The sequence below is a fragment of the Amblyomma maculatum genome, chromosome 4 (genome assembly GCF_055883805.1).
Source record: "Amblyomma maculatum isolate TAMU_Amacu chromosome 4, ASM5588380v1, whole genome shotgun sequence".
NCBI lineage: Eukaryota > Metazoa > Arthropoda > Arachnida > Ixodida > Ixodidae > Amblyomma > Amblyomma maculatum.
Genome location: NC_139347.1, coordinates 180,613,254 through 180,621,863, shown reverse-complemented (window position 1 = coordinate 180,621,863; position 8,610 = coordinate 180,613,254).

Sequence of the window (8,610 nt, the reverse complement as noted above, 5' to 3'; positions counted from 1 at the left end):
ATGACGTCTGCGTAGACGCCGTGGAGTACGCATTCCACACCATTGAAACAGGCGAATGGTTTCTTATTCAAGAAGTCCACCGTGTGTTCCGGATATCCTGAGAATCATCCTAAAAGAAAAAAATTTGCAGTAGCTTAGTTTTGTTAAGATTGGTAATTGCGAAAGCATCAGCTATGGTTACGCCTAGGTTCAGATGGTGGCGTAGCTGGTTGAGGTGCTTGTAGGAGGAGGAGGAAGACGAGGAGGAAAGGCAGGGAGGTTAACCGGTAAAGGAACTGGTTTGCTACCCTGCATTGGGGTATAAAGGTAGGTGGGTATAAAAGTTGTGGGTGACAGAGGGATGTGTGAAGACAGTACAGTCACATCACAGACCTGTCACATCACATCACGTCACAGTCATATCACGTAACATAAAAAATAGCCTTTTTATCAGTCCTGTGCTTTTCATAAAGTGGAGCAGTGCCTGGGAGGCCTTCACCGCAGACGATCGCCGTGGCCAGGGACCTAGGATCTTATTTCAGTCAGTGGGCGTCCATCTAGACACTCCAGCGCACGGCATAGACACAGTCTTTCTTCGCTGTATATGGGGCACTCGCAAAGAATGTGGCCTATAGTCTCGTCGCACCCGCAGTTTGTACATGCAGGGCTATTTGCATGCCTATCACAAAACAATAAGAGTCTGTAAACGCTACACCAACCCACAGGTGGCACAGCAAAGTTCCTTCACATCGGGGTAGGCCAGGTGGAAGCCGGAGCATCAGGTCAGGGACCAGGGATATTAAGCGCCTGTTCGCAAACTGGTCATAATTCCACTAGGAGAGCGTGTGTTCCCGCGCAAGTGCGCGAAGCCTGCCCGCTGCGTCTACCCTGGAAAATGAAATCAACACACAATCGCTGTCGTGGTGGGCTGTTCGTGCGACCTCGTCCGATTGGAGATTGCCCGCTATGCCGCTGTGTCCTGGAAGCCATTGGTAGATGATGTCCATGTCCTCCATTTATGGCATAGTGATGAAGTTGTCGTATTTCCGCGACGAGTTGCTCATGAGCCCCACGGCGAAGAGCCGCTTTCATGGCTTGCAGAGCTACTTTTGAATCTGTGAAAATAGAGCATCGTTGAGGGCTTTGCTGATTGATATGCCTAATAGCGACACGTAGAGCGGTTAGTTCTGCGGCAGTTAAAGACGTGCGGGAAATTGTCCTAACTTCTGTTCCTGTAGTAATTGCGGGTATGACCATGGAGCCTGAACAACTCACGGCATTCACTGAACCTTCTGTGTAGACGTGCATATGATTTGCATGGTACTCATAGAAGTATTCAAGAGTGATTTGATTTAGTTCTGTCGGCGATAGCTCGACCTTCTTTCTGATGTCTGGTATTGAAAGAAGCACGTGCGGATGATGCAGGCTCCATAGTGGAGAGGACGGTCTAGATGCGGGTGTAAACTGGGATGGCAGAATACTGCGATGCGCATCAATGGTTCCTGTAAACGATGTACGCGGCCTGGTTATATGAAGACTGACCAAATGATGACAGGGAACCCGGGTGATGTGTCGGAAATGTGCCCTCAGGGCGTCAACTGTAAGGTAGGTAGATATGGGATGCTCCTGGGCGATCAAAATGGTAGCAGCCGTAGAGGCACATTTCGGCCATCCCAGGCAGGTTCGCAGAGCTTGAACTTGATCACTCTGTAGAATTCCTAAGTTGGTTTTCCTGATATTTCCAAGTGCAGGTAAGCTGTGCCGAAGAAATGTCATAAATAATACATGGTACAGCTGGAGCATCAACTCCCCATGGCTTTCCCCCAATAAAGACAAGTATGTGAGCAATTGCTGTTAGCCTTTTTTTTTCATGAATGAAATATGGGGAGTCCACGAAAGATTTCTGTCGATGATCACTCTGAGAAAGCGATGGCTGCTTTCGTGTGGTATTGTTTTACCATCAATGCATATGGTGTAAGCTGACATGGTCTTACATGTAAATGCAATTAGCGAACACATTTCAGTTGATATCTGCAGACCTTGTAGGTGGAGGTAGGACGCAACTATACTTGCCGCCTTTTGAAGCCTCGCTCTAACCTGTGTGTGCGTAACTCCTGATGCCCAGATACAGATGTCGTCTGCATATATTGAAAGTTGCGCCGACTGTGGTATTAAGTCAACAAGCCCGACAAGAATAAGATTGAAGAGTATTGGGCTTAGTACTCCACGCTGTGGGACTCCACGAGAAGTGAAATGAGAAGATGTTGCCATCCTCAGTCTGCATATCCAGCAAATAACTGCGTATCCAGCAAAAAACACGACCGCTATGTTCGGCCGCTTCCAGAGCGTCCAAAATTGGCTGGTGAGGGACGTTGTCATATGCACTCTTTATATCCAGGAACAACGCCGCGGGTAAGCGCTTCAAAATGTTTTAGCGTTGTACAGATGATACCAGGTCCACCTCGTTGTCAATTGAAGAGCGTCCACGTCGAAACCCTGGCATTATATCCGGATATACGCGGTAGTACTCCAGGAACGACTCAATACGTATAAGCAGAATTCTTTCCTGTCTGAAAGAGCGTGCCTCGCTTCTTTGCCAAGATTTCCAAGCGCAGTGTATGTTACACCGTCGGGACCCGGCGATGATGACCGTCTGTAAGAAGCCAGAGCAGCATCAAGTTCGTCCACGGAGAAGGGAAAGTCCATTCGTGCATCCTGTGAAGCTGGAACATCGTTGAAATGTAGCGTTACCGTTGGAGTCGATTGGCCTGCTACCCTAGCGCAGAAATCTGCTACCTCGACCTCACTACGTCTTTGATAGAGTGCGAGAGATTTGAAGGGGTAGAGCTGTTTAGGGGATGTTTGGAGACCACGAACTACATTCCAGATGCGTTATGAAGGTTTGGGGGATCAAGAATTTCACAGAATGACCGCCAACGTTTTTCCTGGAGGGCTTGAATTCGGCGCTGAATTTTCTTTTGCAGGCGCCCCGCCTCTCTGAGGTCGAGGCGTGACTTCGTGCGTCGATATCTATGATCTGCCCTCCGTCGCAATGCTCGCAGGCGCTGTAATTCCGTATCAAATTCTGTGTAGGTAGGCACTGGGGTGAAGAAAGATGTCGCGTTTATCATGGGCTTCTTAATTTTCTCTTCAATATTTGCAGAGAGGCCTGCTGTGCAAGCATCTTCCATAAGTGCTTGAAATGCCGACCAATCAATGTGGCGTATTCGTGGCACAGACGTGGATGTGGAAAGGCCATTAATGATCACATATGTAGGAATGTGGTCACTACCGTGTGTTTCTATATCTACAAACCATTTGATGTTGTTGATAAGGCATCTAGACACGAAAGCTAAATCAAGACAGCTGCTGTAAGTTGCCGCTCGAATAAAAGTCGGTGTAGCATCATTAGGTCACTGCAGGTCAGAGGCGAAGGACACAAGCTTTCTTCACTCTAGGTTCATTCGAACACTTCCCCACATTAAGTGGTGAGCACTAAAGTCTCCTATGATCATCCAAGGGCCAGGTGTAATCGTCATCAAGTAGCTCAATCATGTGGCGTCAAAACGACTTGATGGCGACATGTACGCACACACAAGTGTAAACGTGAGATTGCTGTTCTTCACTGTCAGGCAAACGTATTTACTTATCTTATATTAAAAAAAAGAAGTTAGTGACCTATAAATATGATACTTCTGCTATTATGAGAACTCCACAGCTATGTAAATTGCATGAAGAAAGTGAACCTATAGATAGCTTGCACTGACGACTCACTAGGCACCCACTGGTGAACCAAACGTAGAGCAAAAATCTGTCTAATTTGCATTCACCATCTTCACCATGAAGGTATTGCAGACACTAAGTACAGTTCACCATCATAGCACTTATGATATCATATCCAAGCCATCTATAAAAGCTACCCAGATTGTCACATGAACATTTCAGCAGAGATATGACTTTCCAAGGGTCATATTATGACACTGACCAAATTCTCATAAAAAAAGTATGGCCAAATCAGCACCTTTCTCGGAGTTCAGTGCATGGGCGTGAGATATGCTTTTACACTTCTTTTCGTCAACTGCTACTGTTTCAGAAAAAGGGGTCATCAAACTCTAAGTAACCTAAGTAGAGTTGCAAACAACGACATTTAGGAGTGTGGTGAGGGGCAGACTTTGTGGCATTGCGAAGGTACTCTACTAATGCTAACAGTAGGCAGCCTTGATTTGATCATGGGGTTCAACATGCCAAAGAAACTTTGATTTCGAGAGCTAGCCATTGTAGATAGCTCTGGATAATTTCGACCATCTACGCTTCCTCAATGTGCACTGACACTATAAAGCACATGGGCACCTAGCATTTTTCCACCATCGAAATGTAAACACCCCAGCTAAGACCGAGCCCGCGTCACCCAGCTCACTAGTCAAATGTCCTAAACGCTGAAGCTGCCACAGTAGTGTGTAGGCAGCCTTGAGGCAGGGTTACATTTGCAGGCATGTTTTGTACAATCCAAGCTCGTATAAGCTAGGTATGGCCAAGCTGTGGCTCATGAGTAGCATGAGGCTCATTGCAAAGTGCAGGTGCAGTTCACGACTGCTTGGCACCTGCCCACCTCTCACCATTCACAGTATTTCTGCATCTACAGCCAGCTTCTTTTTTTAGGAAAAAACAAAACAAAAATACAGTCAGCTTCTCTGTTCTTTCGCCTTTAAGTTCCAAACCACCTATTTAGTATTCTTTTGAACAATGAAACAATGTGCCACCCTTACGGGCACACATCTAACAGAGCTGCTCACGACTGTAAACATGCTCATTCGAGAACTTCAATCTGCTTGCTTTACAAATGGGGCAGTAGAGGCATATTAACAGTCGTGGCATGAGTTCTTCACTTTGACCACCTGCTTTGTTAAATGAGAAAAAGTCCTTATCATCATTTACTTTGCTCTTTGTAAAATTGTGCCTTTTTAGTTGAGAGATCTCATTAAAGGTATGGCAGCTGTTGCTGTAGGCCCATAGTTAACGAGCTGTCTGACATATGCCCGCATTGTACTCGCTTGCTCGTACATGGAACTTAGCCTTAGCAACCTTCGTGGTGATGCAAAAGAGGTGTTTGCCCATGCTAACATCATGGCATTTCCATAATGGCGCAGATCAGTGTCTCCACTCCCACTTGTGCTGTGAGCATTCCTGTCACTAGCACATATGGAAACCAAAAGCGATGGCAGCAGGCAATGTGACATATGCGAGCAGAGAAATGTCCACTTGCTTTTCCTCCGCACATAGTGAATTACAATCCCAGAACTTAAGTGGATTGCCCGCTCCACAACAAAGCACCTGCATCCAGCACAGATTATGTCCCGACTGTGTTTAGAACTCATGCTAGCGCAAGTGGGTAGTGCCCATGGACTGACAGAGGAATTGGCAGTCATTCTGTGCGCTAGCCTGTGCTTCGTGTACACATGCTGTCTGTTTTAAACCTGTAATATGTCTGCATTTCTCCTGTTACTTCTTAGAATGGTGTTGACCTCAACAGTTTATGCCATTCTTTCAGATAGTCGAGTGCGGGAAAGTACGGTAAGATTTCTTTGGCACTATTCTCAAATAAAAGAAAGCCTCAGATCACTGTTTTCACTGTTTCAGAGTTGAGGAATGGCTTCGAGTTCACAAATAGCACACAAAGATTGTTTCTGCACGTAGTTTTCCAGTCGCACTCTGAGCTGCGGTCTTTAGAAAAGATTATTGCAGAATACTGCTGCTCTCAGACTTGCTGTCCTCAAAAGTGAGCACCAGTTCATGACAGCAATTTGCATTCGTAGCAGCGGCAAGTACCAATAGTCCATTATCGCAGAGGGCACAGCCAGCGCAGCAGAGGCAATCTACTGTAAATGGTAGGTGCAGCTGAACACATACTCAATTAAACTTCCAGCCGGTCCTGTTGATTTCGGCAGAGCAATCCAGACTGCTCCATGAAGCGATCTTGGCTCAGCAATCGCTCCCCATCTGCATTTGGAAGATGAAACCTGTGTTCCGGATCTGCATTTGGTATACAGTTGGTCCAAAATGAGTAGAAAAGAATGTTCTGTAAGTGACCACAGTCTGTTATTGGAATTCACCATTAACAGAGTTTTACTACTACCACCTCGATCTGCTCATAATTTAAGTAGCATTATAAAAGTCTGTGATCCTGCAGGGACCTTCGATCTCACACAAAGGATTCAGTGACGTAGCAGGCACAACACACATTAAGAAATGCCAGATAGTGTAACTTGTAAGAAATGTTATGCTAACTGTTCGTTACCTGCTAACAGAGCAAACAGTATGTCCGTCATCAAACCTTCTTTTAAACCCTACTTCATGGCAATGGCAAAAGGCATTTCGAGTCTACTTGAGGTCTAACTTAGTACAGTAGCGATGAACAAGCCCCTGAGCCTGCCATGTGCCAAGGCGTAAATGCGCTTCACTGTATTGCACGAGTGAACAACCGGAAGGCTGGAAGCTTGAACAATCTGTTTCCAGAAAATGGTGACGTTGTTCGAGCAGTTAGGTTGGAATAATAAGCAACCACTCTGCCCGTACCTTCATCTACTGGATTTCATCTCAAAGGTATGTATGCCCAGCAAACAATGTCTGCAACTTATTCCAGGAGTAAAATCACAGCATGTTCTGAAGACTTCGATCATAACATTGAGTTTGTGATCATTCCAGTCACCTCAACATCAAATCCAAGACACATGTGGCAGCTTATGGAACATTAGCACATACAAAACACACCGAGAAATACAAGCCAGTCAGTCTAAAGGCAGCCTATCATCCTCATATTGTTCATAGCCTTCCCAGTGCCACCAAGTTTGCTTCCCTACCACCCTCTGAACATGCAATGTTCCACCCCAACTCGGGTTGCACACAAGCAGTGCACCAAGAAAGGCAAAAGTTCATCCCTAGCTCCCACTACGTAACCTCGGAAGAATGTGCAGAGTCGGACCAGATATATAAATTTTCACAAGAGAATTCAGTCAAGTGCCATGTTTCCATCTTTCAACTTTACCTGCTCTCTAGCAGATCTAGCTGGGATTCATTTTGCACTCAAAGTTCAAGTTATGTTTCAACAACTTCAACATATTTATCAGGACTGCAGTGCAACTGCCTCTATTATTCAACTTTTTTTTTGTTAAAGTTGACATGGCGAGTGAGTAGTCTAGTTACACAATAATTTTTCCAGTTTTAACAGCCAATTAGAGAAATAATTTTTGTGAGCTTTCCTTTTTAAAGTTGCTTTGCTGACAAGTTCCTGCCTGCAAGCCAGTGAAGAAAATGTGGGATTATAGCTATCTGCACACTTCCATTAAATGATCCCAACACTGACATGAAAATGAAGTGATATCTAGGAAGATATTGGCACCAGCGCAGCAAGCAGTCTGCTGCTTGTGCATCATGACAGGCCAATGCTATCGACCTCCCAAACCTTTTATCATGTCAAAACACGCTCACCCGATCAATTATGAATTGTGAAAGGCTACGCGCTCAAAAGGGGAAACACATCCATTCAAAAAGTAAAAAGAAGGCAATTGCAGAATGTAACGTGACTGTTCAAACCATGTATGGAAGTGCATGCGGCCACCAAACGATTCATAAATGTGGTAGTCATTCATAAGCTAGATCCAGACACACCACCACTTGTTGTTGCGACTAAAGGAAGAAGAAAACGAAAATGCACGGGCCTACTACTGGCTCTGTAGCTGAGCCACCTCCACTGCCTCGTGCGGACAGAAGAGAAAACAGAGAAGAAAAAAGTGGGAGAGAGGCACGTCGCAACAGCCGTCGTCCACCACTGAAACGGTAGTAGGTACAAAGACTGCCTACAACAGATAGAAATCCAGTGGCAGGCTAGCCCCCGCCGCAAGCTGCGGTGACAAGCTGCGGTGACCTACCAATCCCAGCACCGTAGGGCAAGGAGCAGCCACCCCCCGAAACCACTTCCTTATCAACATCTTCAGTTGTTTCTACAAAACATGCATAAAATTAAACAAAAACACCACAATGGAATGATACCTTAAGCAAAGGCTTGTTATGCTTGCAATCCTGCATTCACTCCTCAATTTAAAACCTACATGAATTTCATACACTGAGTACAAAAAAACCTGCACACATTTTGATTCACATTTCATATCAGGGAAGATGTCGATGGGGCATCTCAGCACAATTAGTTCAGATTTTTTTGCTTCATTTGTAGATAATTACACAAGAAAATGAATACTATTGGTACTGTTGAATGCATAATTAACGTTACACCTTACTGCTATTTTTGGAGTGAAGGCCTGAGTTTGGTGTCTGTCATTTATATGCACTTTGTAGTTTTTGTGGATTACTTCAGTCAAAACAAATTATGCAAAAGAAAATGTGAAGCCAATACAGGTAAAAAAATTCAAAACAGCTAAAGAAACTTTTTTTTTACCTTCTACTTGCACCCAAGGCTCGACAATGGAGCTTTAAGTACGGTTACAGCTGAATCATACTGCCGTCGCGTGTTCGCCGGCTCCTTATCTCATAATCAGCAATATTTATGGAACATTTCAATAATGAGCTAGCCCTGTCGTAACGCAGGTAGATTTTACCGCTTATTCAGTCCGTGTAAAT